General features: G+C 34.9%; 1 protein-coding gene across 1 annotated transcript in view; it reads left to right on the forward strand.

Annotated features, from left to right (window-relative positions):
* LOC145978574 (uncharacterized) overlaps window positions 1-20879 on the forward strand; it is a 66293-nt gene that overhangs the window by 36844 nt on the left and 8570 nt on the right. The gene's annotated exons all lie outside the window — the stretch shown is intronic.

Here is a 20879-nt window from a genome sequence, read left to right on the forward strand (position 1 = left end):
GCCTGTTGTTTGGCCGACAGTAGGGTAGGAATGGCATTTCTAGACTCTACAAGTGAATATTACCTTTATATTGTATGGCTCGAAAGTAATTTATTTCCCCAACAGTGTGTATAGATTAGAAATAGCATCTTCTTTTGAAATTCTTCTTAGTGTATTAGCTAAGATTCTTATTTTTTTAAGTGTGTATATATTAGTTAATGTATTTCATGAATTATATATCATCTTCAACTCCTAAACATATACTTTTGTGTTTGATGTTCCATGTTTCATATAGGTGCCATATAACTTATCAAACTATGCATGAAATGTTACACCAGGCATTTCCATTCACTTGAGACTTTTTCACCATGCACGTGACTTTCACGACTATTACTGGACAGTGTACTGTACTAAATCTTTTCTCCTTTTATGGTATATGTGATATTCAGCCTAAGCACGTTTAAAGTGGTCAAAAATCATACATTTCTAATGCTCAAATTACACGAAATGTATTACGATTGTCTATATTCTTACATTACTTTAAATTGGAATTTTGCACCAATTTTCTCAAGTCTTTGACACTTATGTACATTTGTATATTGTATTTATGTAACAAATATATTTATAATAGTACATACATATTTTTGCACATAATATTGTTTCCATGTTAAGCATATATATATATATTTTAAATTACCTGTAAGTTTATATTACTTTTTCCAATGTTCACTTCAGTATATTAATGTAAAAATGTAAATACTGTTGTGAATGATGTAAGTGGTAAGTATACCATAATAATTAACTAGAACATGCATTGTTTCGTGTATCGTCAGAACATAAAACAGAAACTAAATATGGCATTGAACACAACGAAAAGAATTCAACGTGGTAAGTTCCCAACGAGGATACTGTATTCTTGGAAGATAATTCGTGCAACTGCTATGATTACAGGTAGGTATGGAGGAGTTCCATGCTAAACTTTCAATTCTTTTAGAATTAAGTACAAGAAATGCTGAAATGATGTTTTAGCATTTATAGTAAGTTTAGAATCGAAAGTTGCATATTTTTCTCGAAACGTTTTGGTTCCAGTGATGATACCGTGAAAAAAAATCGAGGGAAACACCCACCTTCCTTGGGGGAAGGTACGTATATTAAATGTGACTACATCCCCTCCCCTTCCTCATTTCAGAAAATATCGCTGCTCCCTCGTTGCGCCCATCTAAATAGCGCCACCGCTTAAAAATGCATATCTTGCCTAAAATAGCATTTATTATTTCTAATTTTTCATGTGTTTGGGCAGGTGGAATTATCGATCGCAAGAGGTGTAGCCCCCTTTCGCTAGTGTCGTCACTGGTTCAGTGAAGTAAATTGATTGATTGATTGATTGATTGAATTATTGTTTTAAACCACTTTATGTACATAAAGGCTAATCAGGACTGGACCTACAGTTTAAAGTGGGATCCGAACCATTATGTGCCTCCATCAGTGGAGTAAAGAACGTAATAAGGAAGGAAGATAAAATGCAAGTTAACACACGGTTAATTATATTTCAATTAACTTACACGACTTTACACCACTTGCTAAGAAAATAAGGTTTTGACAGACATGCAAAACGATAAGTGTTGAATTCTTCATGCTTTACCAAAATATTTACGTTAAATAGTTATGAATTTTCTATACATGGTAATATCAGCATAATATATCTGCTTAAAGTTTAATGTATGAAAGAAATTAAATCCTTATAAATATGTAACGATTTCCGCTCACAGCTTCTCTTCAACACACGGCAGACGCTTGAAAGTCATGCTTAAGCTACAGCATTTTCAGCTGTGCTATTGGCATTTCGTAATTTATTTTTTTGATACTAAAATATATTAACAGCTATTGAAAATACATAGTAACTGGATAAAATATACTGCATCTGCGAGAATATCACATATCATTTTTTATTTTTTAATATCAAGTATTTTTGCTGGATATGGAGCTTAAAATGTTGTAGTACAGTGGGATCCATAAGTATTGCTCAGCAAATTGTCCATGACAATATTCGTTGGTTTTTACTATCTTCATCCTATGTATTTGTAAGGACTGTATACTGATTCAGAGGTTGTAAGCAGATTGTTTGGTGTTTTTGTCCGTTCTTGAAGCTCTCATTGCATAAAACCATAGCCCGCTACGATCCTGTGGCTATGATAAAACAAAGGGAGTAAACAATTTGCTTGGTAATGCTTATGGATCCCACTGTACAAATTTAGGAGTCTACTCTTCATCATTGGAGTCCCCGCGACAGGCTATTTCCACACAGAAAAAAATATATTAGGCTATACAAGATATTATCCTCATTGGCGAATACAATGCTTGTTAGATCATATTTTTTTTACATTTACTGTGTGTAAAGGTACATAGTTGAAATAAAAAAAAGAGAGATATTTCGGAATAAGATTTCGGAAGCGTTAACGGATACAAAACGTACCTTCTCATCTCGAAGTTCGTTTTGTAAGGGAGTTTTATTAAAGTTATGGTCCATGCAATAGTGTGATTTCTAATAATTGTTTCCCTACCTGTTATTGGCTTTTTAAATTAATTATTGAAAGCAGACACTTTGAATTAACTGGAAAAAATACGTAAATATTTACTCATAAATATTTGCAGTATCTTCGCCTTTAATTTTTTAATTTAATAATTAGGTTGTTTTGCTAAAAAAAAAAAAAAAAATACTGCATACTAAGGTCTCTCAAACGTAGCTGTCGGCAAGGGTTATTTGACAGTGAAGTCGAAATTCCAAGGTTGCGTTTTCAAATGCACCTGCACTTAAACCAAGGCAAAATGTATGAAATGTTATTAATGAACGTAGCTATTTTTGGTTCTATACTTGTGTGTTCTTTACACTATCTTGCCCCCACATGCGGATGTAATCCAAAAGTTACTGTGAGTGGGAATTTTCTTTGTGCACATAATACCTAAAATTGAAAAGATGACAAACTATTTGATTTGAACAAAAATACGTCAATTTAGTAAAGTGAAGAAAAAATGTCGTTTCAACAAGAAAATAACTTCCCACCCTTTCTCACCTCTGCTTCAAATTATTCTCATGAGTTAGCAGATTTTTTTATAAGAATTTGCTTATGTTCTTCTGCACCAAAATATTTCCACTCTTGCTTGTACGTTTTTATGAGACGAGCGATTTTCTTAAAATAATGAATCTACCGACATACAGTGAATTTTCTTCCGTGGTGAATTTGTGAATATGTGAATTTTCTTCCGTTTTTCTTGGTGACCATTAGCAGTAAATATGCGTAGAGCATTATTTTCTGACTTCTTTTCTTTTTTCTTAATTTCTTACAATTGCTATTAAGTACTAGCAACTTATTGCTCTGGCCCAACTTTGGCTTCAACTTTGGCTATTACTTCAATATTGTCACAATGCTTACACACTTTTCTGAAAAAAAAATCACCATCATATGAGTTACCATATCAAAAATTCTGCATGGCTCGATGCATTAAGTTTTTCATATAGTTTACTATCACATAAAACATAATTTCATAAACGTATAGTTTACTATCACATAAAACCTAATTTCATAAACGTTAAATGTGGAAAACATATGTCACCGAATGATTTAGAGACTTATTGTAAAGATATTTCGTGGGTATTGGTGTGACATAATAATTTGGAAAATCTCTTCATAAGTTTTTTTTTAAAAAATTATGCTATCAATTGTTAATTATTAATTGAATTATCTTTTAGAAGTTCCCAAAAAAACAGTACATGCAATAACTGTCGAATCGGCATCTTTCAAATTCGTTTCCAAGCACTTGTAGTGAATTCGGAATTTTGCTGACAATTCCTGAGAATGTGCTGAGAGAAGTATTTCGAAGTTTAAACTTATCGAAACTTATTTGAGATCATCAATATCGCAGGAGATAGTCAATGCGTTGTCAATTATCTTCAGTGAGAAGAAAATTTCCTCGTCACTAGATTAAGGGGAGCTCATTCAAAGCCTCCTGCATGATTGTTTTCTCAGGGGGGCAGCATTGCTTAAAGTGGGGGAAATGTGGAGTGATGCTTTCCTCCAGATAAGAGAATTCTCATAAAATGTCCCCAGCAATAGGATAATTTGCATATGCGCTTAATCTGCTGTCTTTCACGGCACCTCTCGCCTATCTTTTCACGCTACAATTTCAAAATTTGAATTGTATGAATCTTTTTATATATCTCAGGGTGAGCAAGTGCCCCCTGGCCCCCTCTGCTGGCGCCTTTGTGCTTATTGTAAACGTGCACAAAAAAAGGCAAGAAGAAAGTTCAATTTTTGCATAGAAGCAAGTAAATAATGCCAAAAAAGAGAGTTTATAGTGAAAATGGAAGTCATAAATAACACTTTTTTCACATTAGGCCTACATAACTATTATTTAGAGAATCGAATTGCAGACTGAGCACAAGTAGGTCCAGAAATTTATTGCCTATGTACAATTGTAAGGGGGTGAAATTGTAAAATTTGCACCAAAATGTCGAGAGATTATTCCATTGTGTCACCGAGTTTGAGAAGGAGATCTCGCATTTTTAAAATTCAACTGCATAATTTTCGTTGTAGGTACGCGAATGTTATGAGCTCCGCACCCACTTATTAACAAATTACAAAACGTTTCATCGCTTGCACACTGTAGCCTAGACACTTTCAACCGAATAATTATTGAATGCCTTACTTTCTATCTACGTATTTCATCCACACTGCACTAAAATATATGGTTGCAGCAGTGTACGACATGCAACAACGTGCCTTTATATCTTTTTAAATTTAGGTTGACATTGTTACGTAACAACTCAAACAACCGGTTGCATTTCTAGTGCACTAATCTATTAGCCGCAAATACACTGATGCTTGAAATAGAAAACTTGTCTTGTGCCTTCAAGGTAATGACACCTCGAGTACCAATAGCTGTACTGATGTTGAAACCAACTAAGTCACATTATTTATCCAAAATATGCCCTACATGGTTATATGCCAAAGGTAAAGCACTTTGTCTCCAAACTCAAGCAAACGAAAGTTGACTATGATGTAACTTTGTTTCCACGTTCAAACCTTTTCTCTTTAAAGGAGCATATATCTGCTTGAGGGACTGTTGTATCGTCATTGGAATGAGCAGAACAAATTTCCAATGTAATGGATCTGCGAACTTCAGCAGAGTATTAGGAAGATGTTAATTTATATCAGCTCTGCTATCTTGTTATGTAACATGGCTAGAACGTGACTGGAAATTAAATATTTTCTTATACACTTCACGAATTTTACTCCGAATTAACTTATCCAAGAAGATCATACCATATTTACCGTGAGTTATAATGAGTTTAAATTTCATTTCCGTATTATTAGTATCAATATTGGTGCAAGTGAATAAATGTTGAATGGCATTTTAATGGGAAAAACTTTGTTAACAGGTTAATAATTCCTAAACGGATATTAAACTGCACCCATACAAAGGCGGGGAGGGGTAGCTGATGTCTAATTTCAAATGGAAGAGGGGTTTGATTTACACGTCGTTTGGCAGATGCCTTTTTTATGAAACATTTTTAGGTTCCATCATAAGTTTTAGAATGACCGGGTAAAATCTATTTTATGCTATTAATTAGTATCAGATTTTCATAACAGGCTATTTGTTTTCCAAAATGGAGACGAAATCAAAAAAATGTCATGTGCTGTCACATGGAAATTGATAGGACGAGTCGAATGATGTTATGTTAAAAATTTGTGATGTCTCCAAATGAACTTTCCTGGAGAATTTTAACTGAGAAAGGTGTTCTAGTGACACTTTCAGAGATAGGTTTTATTTTTGAAAATTTCAAGCTAGGAAACATTTTCTAGTACGGACCATCGTATTCGAATGGTTGCCTAGATGATCGCAGATTTCTTTACGTATTTAAATTCCTAACATATTATTATTTTAGATTAGAGAAAACAATGTAAAAATGTCAATTCTTTTCTATTTTCTGGTCCCATTGATTGCTCGTCTATTCTTTTACAAATAGTACATGAATTGTCCACAACATTATTTTCAATATTACAGTAATGTGATTAATGAAAAGTCGTTACGGGGAGTTCATTCGAATACATCAAACACATCAAAATATGTTCGTTACCAAATTTAACTTTAAATTAAGAAATGTGTCAAGGGAGGTGTCATTCGACTCACTTAACAGTTAATAATTTTGTAGGTACTCAGGTGCAGAACACTTGCGATGTTTAAGGTATTGTACTTAGCTCTCAACGCTCCTCATGCATTTTTGCAAAGTGCTGGTTTGTGCAATTTGATATTGTTTTCGAAAGTATTGCAAAGCTAGATTATCACGTTGTATCAGCAAAGTAAAAACTTTCAAACACACTCATTTCAATTAATAACTTAAAATTAATATCTGACTTGTATCATGATAATTTATAATTGATATAAAGTTAATTCTGGTCATTATGCTATGTTGTTACCACATAAAATTCCTTACCCAATTTAAGCAATTTATTTGTTCATACAATGTTATCTTCAACTATATTAGAGGATGATATGCCGTGCAAATCTCAAAATACTCTTTCTGCAGTTTCAATGGCAAATCAATAATATTTTTACACTAGGCTAGTATGTTTAGTGTGCATTTCTAGACTCTACAAAGCTGATAAGCTGGAAAAATATGATGTAAACTTGGTTGCAAGGACTGGTGATTGAATGTAGATATGGAAAATGATTATTTTAAAGAAGCAAATTTGGTACGATTTAAATAGTCTATATGGACCGATGTGCGCTTGTAGAAACATTCTCTGTGCTATATTAGCAGACATGTATAAAGTGTATCCACCAATGAATTTTTGGTGCAGTGGGGGCAAGATTGAGAAGCATTGCTCCACAGAAATAATGAAAGCATCAGGTGGAATAAAAAATATTCATAGTTCCTTTCTCTCTCAAAAGTGGACACCTGTGCATCAGGGTCAAACGAACCAATTTCCGTGACAGTGTGTTTAGCTTGACGCGCTACGAGGTCAGGTTCGAATCCTGAGACATGTGTCATTGGGTTTGATCTGTGATTCACCATTCATCTTCACCAGTGGTGCAGGAATGAGAGGAAAGTTATAGAGGTAAGTATAATGCACCCGAGCAAGTTTTTAGGAGGTGATACAGCACTTCGAAAATCATGTGACCCGAATTGTAATCCACTGCCTCAAATCATTTGAGAGACGCATTCAAAGAATCCCCTTTCCAGTAGATAAACTCAGAAAGTTCGATCAGTGTTCACTGGAAACTTTAGAAGGGAATGAAAACTGTGTGAGTGCAAAATGATGAAATGAGGCCTACGCTCTATCCCGAAAATATCTGGAGCAAGGTCGCGCATAACCGTAGAGAAGGAGAGGAAGAAAGTGTGTGGAGCGAAGTACTACACACTTCTGCAAACGGCAGGTAGCCGAATGTCGCTCTTCCCCCTCCACGCAAACCCATTGCCTCTCACGTGTTCATTGGTTGAGCCCTCTCGAGCCATTACTTGCGCAGACATGTTTTCGTTCGCTCGCTCCAGAGATTACTGGGACAGAGTATGGAGCTCTTTCACGTCAGGAACTGTACAGATTTTCTGAAAACCTGTTAAAAGCTATTTTGAAAATAACCATAAAATTTATAAAATAAAAAAAATCCAAATTAATTTGTCAATAATGCATTTTTAGTTGGCATTTCAAGGATTTATATATATATATATATATATATATATATATATATATATATATATATATATATATATATATATATATACACACACACACATACATACATACATACAGAGAAAGAGAGGGGGAAAAGAGGATGGGGCAGGCTGACCTCTGTAACCCTCCAAATCAAAAAACGTTCCTGCAGCATTGATTCTCACCACTTGAAAGTGACGTAAAGTTAACGAAGAATGTGATTTGTTATTGATTTGGTATTTACTTCGCTTTTCTATCACTTTTGGTTAATTGCGAAGATGATATGAGTGGTGATATAATGAGATTGGTGAAAGGACAGTCGCACAGAACACACATGCAAAGGCCGCGATTCGAATCCGGGACCCCTAACGTCCTAGCGCGCTGTGCTAACCACTTCGTCACGGAGGTCGGCGCCAAGATTATGAATTATACAATCGAAGAAGCATATCATTTAATGACAAATCACACACAAAGAACGACAGGCGAAGGAAATACTGAGGAAGATGTGCTCGGTTATCAACGAAGGGGTGAGAAAACGCTCAGATAGCATTTGTAACATAATTGAAAGTTTACAATGTACTTCCTCGTGCATTGCGAATTGATCAAAGTCAAGCAAGATCCGGGGCATTGAAACTCATTGCTCGTTAATGGTCCGTGAGATAACAAGTCAGAGAAAGCCCTTAACACTCTGTGAGAGAAATTTCAGCTCGAGATTGGATTGTGAGATGGTACTGATGCGAAACGGCAATCCAAGTGGGGCGATTACCCCCAGGATCATAAAGCTTGAACCGTGAGGCAACGTATCACAAAATGTTACGAAACTCCTCACAGAATTTCTTTGAAGATACTTGTAACATTGTTGAAAGAGGTCAATGTCTTAAGAAAGTTTACTGCAATACTCTTAAAAAATCTTTCTCGATATGATTCGCCAATCACAAAGGAAAAATCAAAAACATTCGATTATAAATATAGTCAAATAATTATTGGGCTTTATTTTCAACCAATCGTTAATATATAACCCAGTACGCAACATGTTATTCTGTTGAACCCACTAACTTATTAACTCTCCAGCATTCTTAGACCCGAAGGTTTATGGCTGCAGCAACACAAACCTTCCATCTGTCCCTACCCTGGGCAAGATCAATCCAATCTTTTCCATCGTTACCGATGATGATCCATCTCAACGTTATCCTTTCATCTTCGTCTTGGCCTTCGTACAGGTCTCTTACCGTCAGATTTCCCAACAAGAATTCTGTAAACTCTTCTTTCCCTTCCCATTCGTGCCACATGCCCTGCCCATCTCAGTCTACTTGATTTAATAAATCTAATAATATCTGAACATGAATAGTCAGTAGTAAAATCCAATTCTAAATTACGTAACCACCTCCACTCACCTCATCCCTGTTAGGTCCAAATATTTTTCTAAGGATTTTATTTTCAAATATTCTTAATTTATGTTCCTCTTTAATGTTAGGGACATTGTTCATTCTAGGCTAAAAATTTGCAGATATCAGTAGGAAATAGCTTTATTACGTTGGGTACAACATGTAGAGAGATATTAGAGAATGTTATTTATCAGCTTTTTCACACTATATATTTTTAATAATACCTACTCGTCATATGGCTGTATACGCGTATAACAACTACACAGTCAGTGTTCTTGAAATTGTCATAGTTGAAAGTGTCATCAATACACCCGGCTATTTACGGATATTATTTTTTTACAATTTTAAATATGACCACTATATATCCGTTAATCTATACCTTTCACTTTAGGTCTATTTAAATCAATATATTATTAGTTTTATTGTTTTAATTCCACTTTATGCACAGATAGGCTAATCGGAACAGGGCCTACTGAGTAAAGTTGTTCCGAATTACTGTGTGCCTCCACAGGGTATCGAAACCCTAATGGCAAGGCGACGACATCACCACTACGTCACCTTGGAAGCCAGGAAACCAAATTGAAAGGAAGAACAGGATATACAAATATGAATATAACAGAAAGAGAAGATAATAACTAGTAAGGTTGGGAAAGACAGAGAGACGAAGAAGAATAATGAGAAAGATAGAAAGAGAAGAATCCTAAGAAGTGGAGGTGAATTAGAGATTCAATAGGTAAGGGAGTTAATAAATTTTGATGTAAGAAATAAATATACAATATTTAACACAAATGAAGTGTCAAGAAAATGGAACATGGAGAAATGAAATTTAAGAAATAAAGCTCTCAGGCTGTTTAAATGTCTGAAAAAATTAAGAGGTAAAACAATTTCTGGGAGAAATGTATCATCCAAAGTAAAGTGTTATTGTATTTCCCTTTCAATATTCTTCAAAGGTATCCATCCATAAATTTGTAACTCAAAGTCTCTAAATTTACAGGAGTTATCTTAGTCAAAATGTATCTACAACTTTATTCCTACTACAGCCTATACTTAACACTATACTTCAAGAGATTTACTGCACAATTATAGCACAAGTAATGCTTTAACATTCCTTACATCATGAGCTTAAAACATTTTCACCGATTTCCTTTCAAATGAAACATAAATGAATGAAACATTCCTTATGAAATGGGAGGAATCTAGTGGCTATAATAATTTCTGATCAAAGTCTCTAAATTTACTTCACCACATTTACTTCAGAGCAGTAGCGTAACTAACACGCTCTGTTGCCCCCGCAACTTTCAATTGTCCGCCCCTACTAGTTTTTTTCGTTTATCTTTTCTTTCTAAAATGTTAAATTACGCTTACATTTATATTAGACATATACAAATATGAAAATGCATACATGTAATTTGAATCAATATAAAAACTGGTACGAAAGGTTAAGACAAGATACAAACTGTAAACATTTTTTTTATAATTAGATATGACAATACACTGTTACTATAAAAATTACGATATTGTAAAATGCCCATTACCAGTCCTCTGCGTTTTTTGATGGAAGCAAATTCTTTTGCTAGTTTGGTCAAGTCCAGGTTTCAAGCCGGATCACTTTAGATACTCAACAGCGCCAGTCGACTCAATCTCACTCTTGTCATTATGCTCTTGAAGTAAGTTTTGATCAATTTTAGCTTCGAAAACGACCTCTCAGTTCACCGGCGTACGTAGAGGGGGACTGAAAGGGCTACAGTCTCCTCCGAAATTTTGAGAAAATCAACAGTTACAAATAAAAGCAGTGAAGAACTCAGGAAAAAAAAAACAGAGGTAAATGTAACCCCTGATCTTGAAATGACCACTGATTGCCACTTTTGAAAGTGGAAAGTAATACATTTACGAAATATCTTATTGTGTATACCGCCCACATAGATAGCAACTATGCACTATCCGCCTTTACAATTTCAGCCCCTCCCGAAATAAAATCCTGCATACGCCAGTGTCTCAGTTGATGAAGACGTCACAGTCACAGGTATGGTCAACTACAGCATAGGCTATACTAGCATAAGCGGTGCATACGTCAGAAATGCTACTAGCCAGAATTTTGTTTTCTGTCAAGAGGGATTCTAAAACTTCCCTGATGTTCGACTTTTTTATTTTTATTATTATTTCAGTTTTGACACTACATTCCGAAAACAAACAATGTCTGTAGCTACAGTGCAAAATACATTGTCTTCATATTTTCCCCATAAAATAGCAGATTCCACTAACTGTCTGCCTGTGTGTTCCGTTAGGGTGGTGGGGCTTAAAAAGGTGAATCTTTCTTTCATTTGTTTCATACTCTGAAATCAATTGTTTACTTGATTTACTACAATTTCTAAAGGTAGTAGAAAACGTATTTTCTTGCCTCGTCTACCCTTCAGCAACGCAATCAATGAAGAACTATTCATCTAATGAAGGTTTTCTTCTAATCTGATATTTCACTTTTTCTAGTGATTAACATTTTCTGTTTGCAGTTGTAAGGACATAGAAATAAAATATGTTTGGTTGAAAATATAATTTAACGCCGAAAGGAAGACTTTTGTGAACTATCGGTCTTTCTTAATTTATAACACGAATTCAATGCAGGTATTGTTAATCCACAATATGTTAGCCATATAGATGTGGTACTTAAAAACAATTTGCAGGGTTGCAAAATCAAAATATCACTTGGTACCTACAGAAAATGGACGATAGAACATAAATTCTAATGAGATGTATGGTATTGTTATAATTTGCACAATATGGTTGCATCTGGTTGCATTTCTGACAGTTGCAACCGAATATCTGTTACTCCATTGAGGCGGAATCTATATTTTGTTCGACTGAGGTAAAGTCGGTGCTTGAGGAACCAACTGATGTTGAGCAAACGATTACTTCACAATGCCTATATTTATATAATATGATCAAATGAACATAATTAAGTTTATAAATTTTATAATTACTTCTTTAAAGGATTTCGCACCCTCTCTAACACAAACGTAACTCTTGTTATTTCCAGAAGAAGATTAAAACGATCTCATTGGAAGGGAAATCTTGATAAAACCAGAATGTTATTTATTTTGTGCATTTGTAAGACGCCCATGTTTAAGATTTCCTCATTCGGATCACTTACAACTATTCTTATCTTTGCTATTAAATTTTAAAACCTGCAAAGTGTAGCGAAATAACAAAAATGCAATATTGTAAAGCATGAAAACCTGAGAACATGAGGATTTCTATACTTTCTACTACAATATTAATGTTACCCTTTTTAGTGCAATACAACACATACGTATATCCAACTGTACTGATTAGCTCTTGCACTTGAGAGTAAGGGATTATTTATAGAAAATATTAATAAAAGGAAAAAGAGAGTGATTCTTGATTGTCATTTACCAATCTGAGAAAAATTAAGAAAATCGCAACTTTTCCATGTATTTTAGGTTGAGTTGATCTTTTTGGTTTTAAGTCCACTTTATGCACTGAAAGGATAATCTGGACTGGACCTATAGTTCAGGTATCGAACCCGGGACACCTTGATTACAAGCCGACTTCTCCAAGAATTTTGTCTTCGTAAATATAATGATTTACCATTTCATAAAAAAATTTAAACCGGATATTCTTATGCAAGAATGTTCTCTAATATTAATACTATTACAAATATGTTAATTTGAATGCTGCAGTGAGCACAATAATAACATATAACCCTCTTTGTTTAAAACCTAATTTTTGTTCTGTATATACAAATATATAAGCAGAGCTCCTTGTGTAGGGTATTTTTATTTGAAATCTACATCTAATGAGAAATAAACAATTCTTGGAAAAAACATGAAGACACCCACACAATATCAATAGATTAGATTTGATCTACGTACTGCGTGAGTTTGTATGCATTGATCTATTTTGTATTAAATGAGCAATTTATGAACATTAGTAGTGTTACAGCCATGTAAAGAATTACATGGTCAAAATTAGTTACTATCAGTGTTTCTGTAGTACATTAACACCTCCTATTTTTCCATATCAATGATTTTCCAGTTATATTATCAGTTGGGGTACAATCTTTCGTGGTTCTTGTAAAATTGTAAACAAAGTTTATATTTTAATTCTATTGTGTAAACGCATTTCTCTGAAACCGTTTACAACGAAACAAGTACCTACACAAAATCTTGGAAGACAGAAATTTCACTTGCTAGGTGATTAAGTATTATGCATCAATTTAAAACGGGAAAAGTAGTGTAGGGGGAAATGTAGAATACGATCTTGACTGTGAGAACTTGAAGCAAGGTCGACACTTTCTCTGTTACAACACAGAGAATGTGGGAGAGCTCGTAAAGTTGCGGATATTATAATTCCGACAAGGGCGTTACATTTATAATGATGGCATGAAATAACCCACTCAGGGAGTAAGGTGTACTGGAAAACAATGTCTTAAAAATGCATAAGGTTCACTGTATCCTTTCTTAATTCTAACGATATGTTTCGCACAGTAACGAGTAAGAATATCTCATGTTCGATTTATTTCCACTCTATGTAAGTATGTATTTAGGACATAATGAGTTTCATTATTGGCAGAGAAAATTAATATCGTAATTATTCATTAATACTATAAACATCATAAATTGGTAAGCTCTCCTTCCCCAAAGAATTTATCCCTTTTAGTATTGATTGATTGATTGAGTTGGTGTTTTAAGTCCACTTTATGCACAGTAAGGCTAATCGGGACTAGACATACAGCTTAAAGTGGGATCCGAACCATGATGCTTCTCCATCGGGAATCGAACCTGGGACCCCTTGATTAAAAGGCGACGACGGTACCTCTGCGCCATAGGGGAGGACTTTTTAGTAATTAGAATATATTATCACAGGAGGAAGATAATTCAATCTGCAGAAATGAGCAAGAAAGGAATATCTTCCAGAGAAATTACTTTTATTGTTGCATTTACTTTTACTTTGCTCGCAAGTGAAAAAATATTATATATATATAATGTTTGTAATTCGTCAATCTTGACAGCCTATTTTATGTCAATGCTAATCCTCCAAACGGTTTGGTTTTAATAGCAGATCACATGCACATATGAATTCTGTACAATCCGGAGTGCCAATATATAAATACCTTCACAAAAATTTTAAAGTGATTTTCATCTACGTATAATGCAAGTTCTTTATATGGATTTATGAATATTTACCTTAAAATTTAATAGGAAATTATTTACATAACAGACAAAAAATACTTTTCCACCACCTTTCTATGAATCTTATATTTACACTCTCGGATTACACATTTGCACTGCAATAACATAATTATATGTGATTTTGGATATATTGAAAAAAAACACTATCGTACAGGTGAAACTTATTTACCCTGAATTTAAAATGAAGGAAAATATGATTTTATTTGTAGAAATATTCTGGTGGGTATTTTCCCATAAGTTTCATAAATCTGGAATTATTCCTTTCAGATATCTATGTATACATGGTAAATATTCTATGGAAATGTTAAAAAAAAACACTATCAAAGCATAAATGTCGTCAACATGAAACGGATAAAGTATCTGAACCAGTGCAAAAAAGTATTTTTTTTTCTATATTGGGTACATTGTAGGTTATACTTACTTCACATGCAGAAAGGCAATTTTCTGTAAATGCGCTACTAGGCCAGAGATCCAGGCTTCGAAGTCCGGTCTGGGCATGGGTCATTTCTATGAGTGTCCTTTCATCAATTTCATCATATCATCACTCATCCTCATCTTCCCGATTAGCCAAAAGTGGCAGAAAAGCGACGTTAAATTTAAAAATAAATTAAGAAATCAATTTGCGGTAAATGTTCATTTATTTAACATTTCTTGTCTGTTGTGAAGGTACAAGAAGGGCCAATTTTTAATTATGGGGGGGGGGGATGAGTCTCTTAACTAATACAAAATTGGGAACAGGTCCCTAACATGAAAAAAAATGTACGTTAGAAACTTCCTCGCTCAATTTTTAAAATTATCACTAACATCGACTGTTTATCAACAACTTTAACTATACATTCATCTGCGGATAAATCTGAATCTTCACACCTACTAGTAGGTTTAAAGCTGAGGCTTAAAAGGGATAGTGAGCACTGTAGTTACCGGCATGTAGTACTACGTGAAAGAGAGGATGACATTTTGATGTCTTTCAAAAGGTCAACCCATACATGCTCCCTCCAGCTTAGAAATTGTATTCAAGTTGAATTTTGTATTTGGTAGACTAACGACGCTCTGGCGCCTGAACTTGCAAGCCAAGATAATATACTCTGTGGTGCTTGTGTTTTGTACTGTACGTGTTAGTCCCTTCATCAATTTCAACTTATCATCATTCATCCTCATCTACGCGATTAGGTAACAGTGGCAGAAAGCGAAGAAAAATAAATCAAGCCATTAATTCAATTTGGATTGTGTACGAACCATTAATATTAAGCTTGTTTTTTGTGAACATTATGCAATTTTGGAAACACACGTACAGTCACGAACAGTTCTGGGTTGAAATAGTCCCATGAGAAGTCAATGGGATCGTTACAAACCAGAAACGTCCATGATTGTACATAATTCGCAGATTAAGTTTCAATGTACGTATTATCTCTTTCCCATAATAAAATCGGCTTGCCATCATCATGTTGTACATTTTCATGCCATCACTCTTTTCAGCCAGACGTTCAGTGTCAAGCTGTAAATTGCACTACTGGGTTCAAACTTAATGTGTTTATGTTTAGCCTAATATTCCAGTTATATTAATAATTAATTAGATCATTGAACGATTACGACAATAATCTGCATAATTTAATGGAATTCCATTATTATTTTGTATCCGTGGTACCTACAATATACATATTCTTTCTGATGGCCTTCTTATATTAATTTGTACAATCAGAATATAATTTATTCATAATAGCTTATTAGAAAAGCAAAACACAATTGATGTGAAATGATAGTCAGGGGAATGCAAGATATCATTTTTCAAAACTTGTGATTCAAATTAGTATGTGCATTTTACATAAGAAATATTCACTTTCTATATATCCAAGTAGAATAACAATATGAATTAAAGCAGTGGGACCCAAAGTGTGCACCGCGGCGTCCAGGGGCGCCGTGGCTGGCTTACAGGGGCGCCGAGAAATGTTCCAATATTTTCACTGAAATGACACTTACTTGTTAGTCTACACATAGTTTTAGTACTTTTTACATGTAAAATGTTTCTGATTTTGAAATATGTGCTTATTTTTTAACTTAAGGCAAGCAACCAAACCACACTAAATGAGCGTTACAAGTGTTAGATAGGCCTACATTCTGACTTGGGCGCCGCGGAAAGATCTTGAAACACTAAGGACGCCGTGAAACTAAAAAGTTTGGGAATCACTGAATTAGAGAACAAATTCATATGCATTACCTAAGTGGTACTAATACATTTAAATAGGTATTTTTAGCGGATTTTTTAAAAATATACATTTAACGACAATTCTTTATGTAGTTGTAGTACATAGCAATTTCTAGTTGAAGTATAATAATATAAAAGAGGGATACACGTGCGTGCAGAGGAAGGAAGGATGTGTTTAGGAAATCAGGCTCTTCAGACTTTCTCGGAAATAACGAGACGTGACATTCGTTTTCAGGCCATTTTCACTGGAATCATATCGCACCAACAGTGTCAAGTCACAACGGTAGATGCATGCAATGCACGAAAACTGCCTTTGTTTCATTGTTGCACAGTGAGAACATTCTCTTGTGACAAGTGACTGGGACAGGACGATTGTTGTTCTTAACGTCTACTTTATTTCTTTCAAAAAGTAAGTTAAACACTTTATAAATGTTTTTCACTTAAAAATAAATTAACGTTTTGTGTATTACTGCAACTAAATCAACGCAGACATAATGAATGCATCAGATAGAAGTGATTCTAAGTAGAGATCTCAGCACTAAACCCATGTAATAAATGCCACAATTAAGTAATCTAATTTGTACTAGAAGTTGCGAAGTTATGCCTGTTTTCTTAAATTTTTAGTAATGTAACTAAGCTACCAAATATTGTATCCAAGTAAAAGATTGTCATACTTTGAGTATAAAATAATTTCGTACCAAGAAAACTCAAGCTCAAATTTATTGCAAAAAGTCTATACTCGTTTCGCAAGTGCTGCATGCTGTGAATACCAAGCAGGTTGTTACTTTCTTTGTAATAATCGATAAATATAAAGTTTTGGGGTTATATATAGATAGTATATTATTCTTTATCAAACATTATTTTTTCTCTTTTCATCGTGCATAAAGAAGCTATTCAATAAATACAAACATTCACTCCAAGCTCATTATATGTGTTTGTGGTGGTGGTGGGTTGCGACGACAGGAAAGCCTAAAGTAAACTTTCACAGTGGCATGAAGGCACATACGTATATAGAGTACGTAGAATGTCTAGAACTAAGGATCTACACAATCTCCATTTTAACCATATTGGAGGTCATGTAATCCCATCGCTCTGGCTGCCTATATCTTAGGCTGTACCCAATATTCATTGATGACAAGCGTTACAAATGTAGTGTGTGAAGGTGAATATGAAGAGTAACAAACATAGAATATTCAATACGTTTGTTTTGTGTGAACTTGGAATGATTTTGGGTAATCAGTACTGCAGGGTTGCACGTTTTGCTGGTCAATGTTCTACCGATTTGCCCTGACATCCGAGAAGGTTAAGCATAGCTAACTTTCACTTTCATATATTAACAGACTGCAAATTTGGCGTGGTGGATGGTACGCGTAAGTACGGCGTGATAAGGGTGTGAATCAGTGAACTCAGGTTACATCAAGTGGATCTTAAGTGGAGAGAAGTTCCAATTCCATATTCCAAAGCTCTAGTATTATTCACATCGAAGTACGTGATATCAGACTGCCAGAAAGAAAAGAACAAGGTGACATGTGATGAAGGAATATATTGTAAATAAAGAAAAGAATAGGTTCGACTATGTCGATGTTCAGAACATCATTTCTCATGGAAATGGTTGGTTTTCCCCAGCGAAGTCTCGAGGTTCACAAATTCTAGCATGGTGCACAGCTAACTAACTCTCTAGCCTTCTTAAACCCAAGATTTATGACTGCAGCAACACAAGCCTTCTATATGTCCCTATCCTGGGTAAGATCAATGCAATCTTTTCCATCCTTGCAGATTTCATTTAGATCCATCTCAACGGAATCTCTTCATCCTCGTCTTGGCCTTCCCACAGGTCTCTTACCATCAGGTTCATAGGGCCTACCCTGATGGTACAGTGGTAGCTTCATCGCCTTGTAATCAAGGGGTCCCGGGTTCGATACACGGTGGAGGAACATAGTGGTTCGGATCCCACTTTAAACTGTAGGTCCAGTCCCGATTAGCCTTACTGTGCATAAAGTGAACTTAGAACAATAACCAATCAAGAACAACATCAGGTTTCCCAGCAGGTCCACAGTATGAGCAGAATTACCTTATATTGAAACCGTACTTGCTGAATGTTGAACATTCTCTTCCAACGTACGAAGTCATCAAACCAAGTCATATGGATTCGCACAATCATGTTGTCCTGTTACATGTTAATTCAGTTCAGTTACAGAATTTCATCTATTTTCCCTCCGATGCAATTGACCTTAAATATAGGTGTGAGCATTGGCAACGGTGATTTATAATCTCCTAAAGAAGGAAACCTGTTACCCCGTTGCTACCCCAACCGCACTTTAAATCACCGCTGATCCCAGCGTTCTTACGACAAGGCTTGAAAGTCATCGCCACCATTCTGCTGAAACCACATCGTTCGTCTCTACAAAGTTCAGGTCAATAGTGTCAAGAATGTTAACTCCCGGTATGAATGCAAATTCGTAAAACCACCTTGATGGCTCAGTGGCCCAGTCTTTTTTCCTTAATTAACGAAAGAAATGTCTTCTCCTGTTATAGTGTTTTAGGTGATTACACATCTTAATTTTTATGAGAACTTATTGTGGTAATTATCTAATAGAAAATGAACTAGAATCCTGCAAAACTTAATTCGTTGCACGCTCCTTTTGTTTAACTAGTTTAATTTTTTTGGCTGAGCCAAAATTAATCAGACTAAGTACATTGGCACATTGTAAGACACATTTTTTCCCCATTCATCTATGTTCTTATGAATAAGCTACATGTCATAATGTGTATTTTAGGTATTCTCCATTAAAGTTTCTTTGTTGTTTTATGCTTCTCAGTGAACATTTAAAATATTTCTCAGATTTCAGCTGGAAGTGTTGGTCTAACAATAACCACATTCACAAAATTCCTGCTACATTCAATTTTTGAAACTATCCACTTCAAAATTTGCTATGTTGACTCTGCTCATTTCAGGTAATATCTATCTCATTTTTGATTGCGATCCAAATAAATTTCAGAAATGGTGGCATTTTAACCTTACCTTTCACATCTTGAATTCTAGACAAGTTGAAGATATTTCCCAGGGGATCAGACAAACATGTCACTCAACACAGTATGTTATGAAAAAGTTTGGAGATTTGAACCTACTATCTTTCCCGTCAAATGCAAATACTCTTCCTCTAAACCAACGGTACATATTAGTCTAATTAGTCAATTTGAGAGTGCGCCAGTGGCGGCGATTAGGGGACAAGGGGTGGGGAACAGATGCCCCCATCCTCACTTTTTGCTCCACAATATGGCCTCTTAATGCTAAGCCTTGTCTATCAAGAGAAAGTAAACTGTCATTGCCCCCTCCCCCTTCCAGATTTGACAGACAATCGCCGCCATTGGTGCGAATATACACATTTTTGGCTCTTTTCTACGCACCTACGTATAATTTGTGGTTCTCCATTTTTACACTGATACTCTACACCCAATCAACAGTCAAGTTGTTATCCCACCTGTTAAATAATCTAAAACATGTTGTGTATCGAAACACACCCAGTAAATAATCGAGGTGTCACGCTTAAGTTTTAAAAAATCAAATAACATTACACTATTGATACGTTGATTGAAAATGTCATCAAATCTGCATATCAAGCTCCATTTACCTCAACAAAACAGTGTCAAGGTCTCCAAACAATTATCTACCTTCAAAGGTAGTATATACCGCATTGTTCACTTGTATACTTGAACGACCGAAGCGCCACGTACGACACGACCTTGTTTCATTACTGTCATCTGTACTATATGGGATCTTTGACCTTGTGGACGATGATGTACGCATTGTGTTTTTTCTTTGCCTAAACTTACGTACTGAACACAACAAACCTTAAAACTAGAGTTGAGCAGTTGTAACTTTGCGGGTGTACCCTGACCAAGCCCAGTTAGCCAGTAGCAAGAGGAAAATCTACGGGTTGCGTTAACCACAGCTCGTCATTCTCCTCTCGCAAGAGCTGTCGACCACACAAACGGCGAATAGGTGAAAACTAGGGAAATCTCTCTCTCCCTTTCACTCTCTCTCTCACAAACACACACACCCACACCCTCACTCGCTCTCTCTGTGCGGAGTAGTTAAGGCCACCCGCGAAGATACAACTCGTGAACTCTAGGTTGTAATAAATTACCGTTCTCAAGGTAGAAACTATTTTAAACATACAAGTTTCATTTAAGCAGAATAATGTCTAATATTTTCTTCAACTTCTTCGTGAATGAAAATATTATTTTCTTATTAATATAACTATTTACAAGTTTGAAGTTTTGGTAATGTTAATATTGAAGAAAATATGTATAAAATGTAAAATGGTACTAATTATTGTTTTAATTTTATATTTCAAAATTTTGAATATATCAATCATGAAAAGTATCGTGA

The sequence above is a fragment of the Lepisma saccharinum genome, chromosome 25 (assembly GCF_977018435.1).
Source record: "Lepisma saccharinum chromosome 25, izLepSacc3.1, whole genome shotgun sequence".
NCBI classification, from domain to species: Eukaryota; Metazoa; Arthropoda; class Insecta; order Zygentoma; family Lepismatidae; genus Lepisma; species Lepisma saccharinum.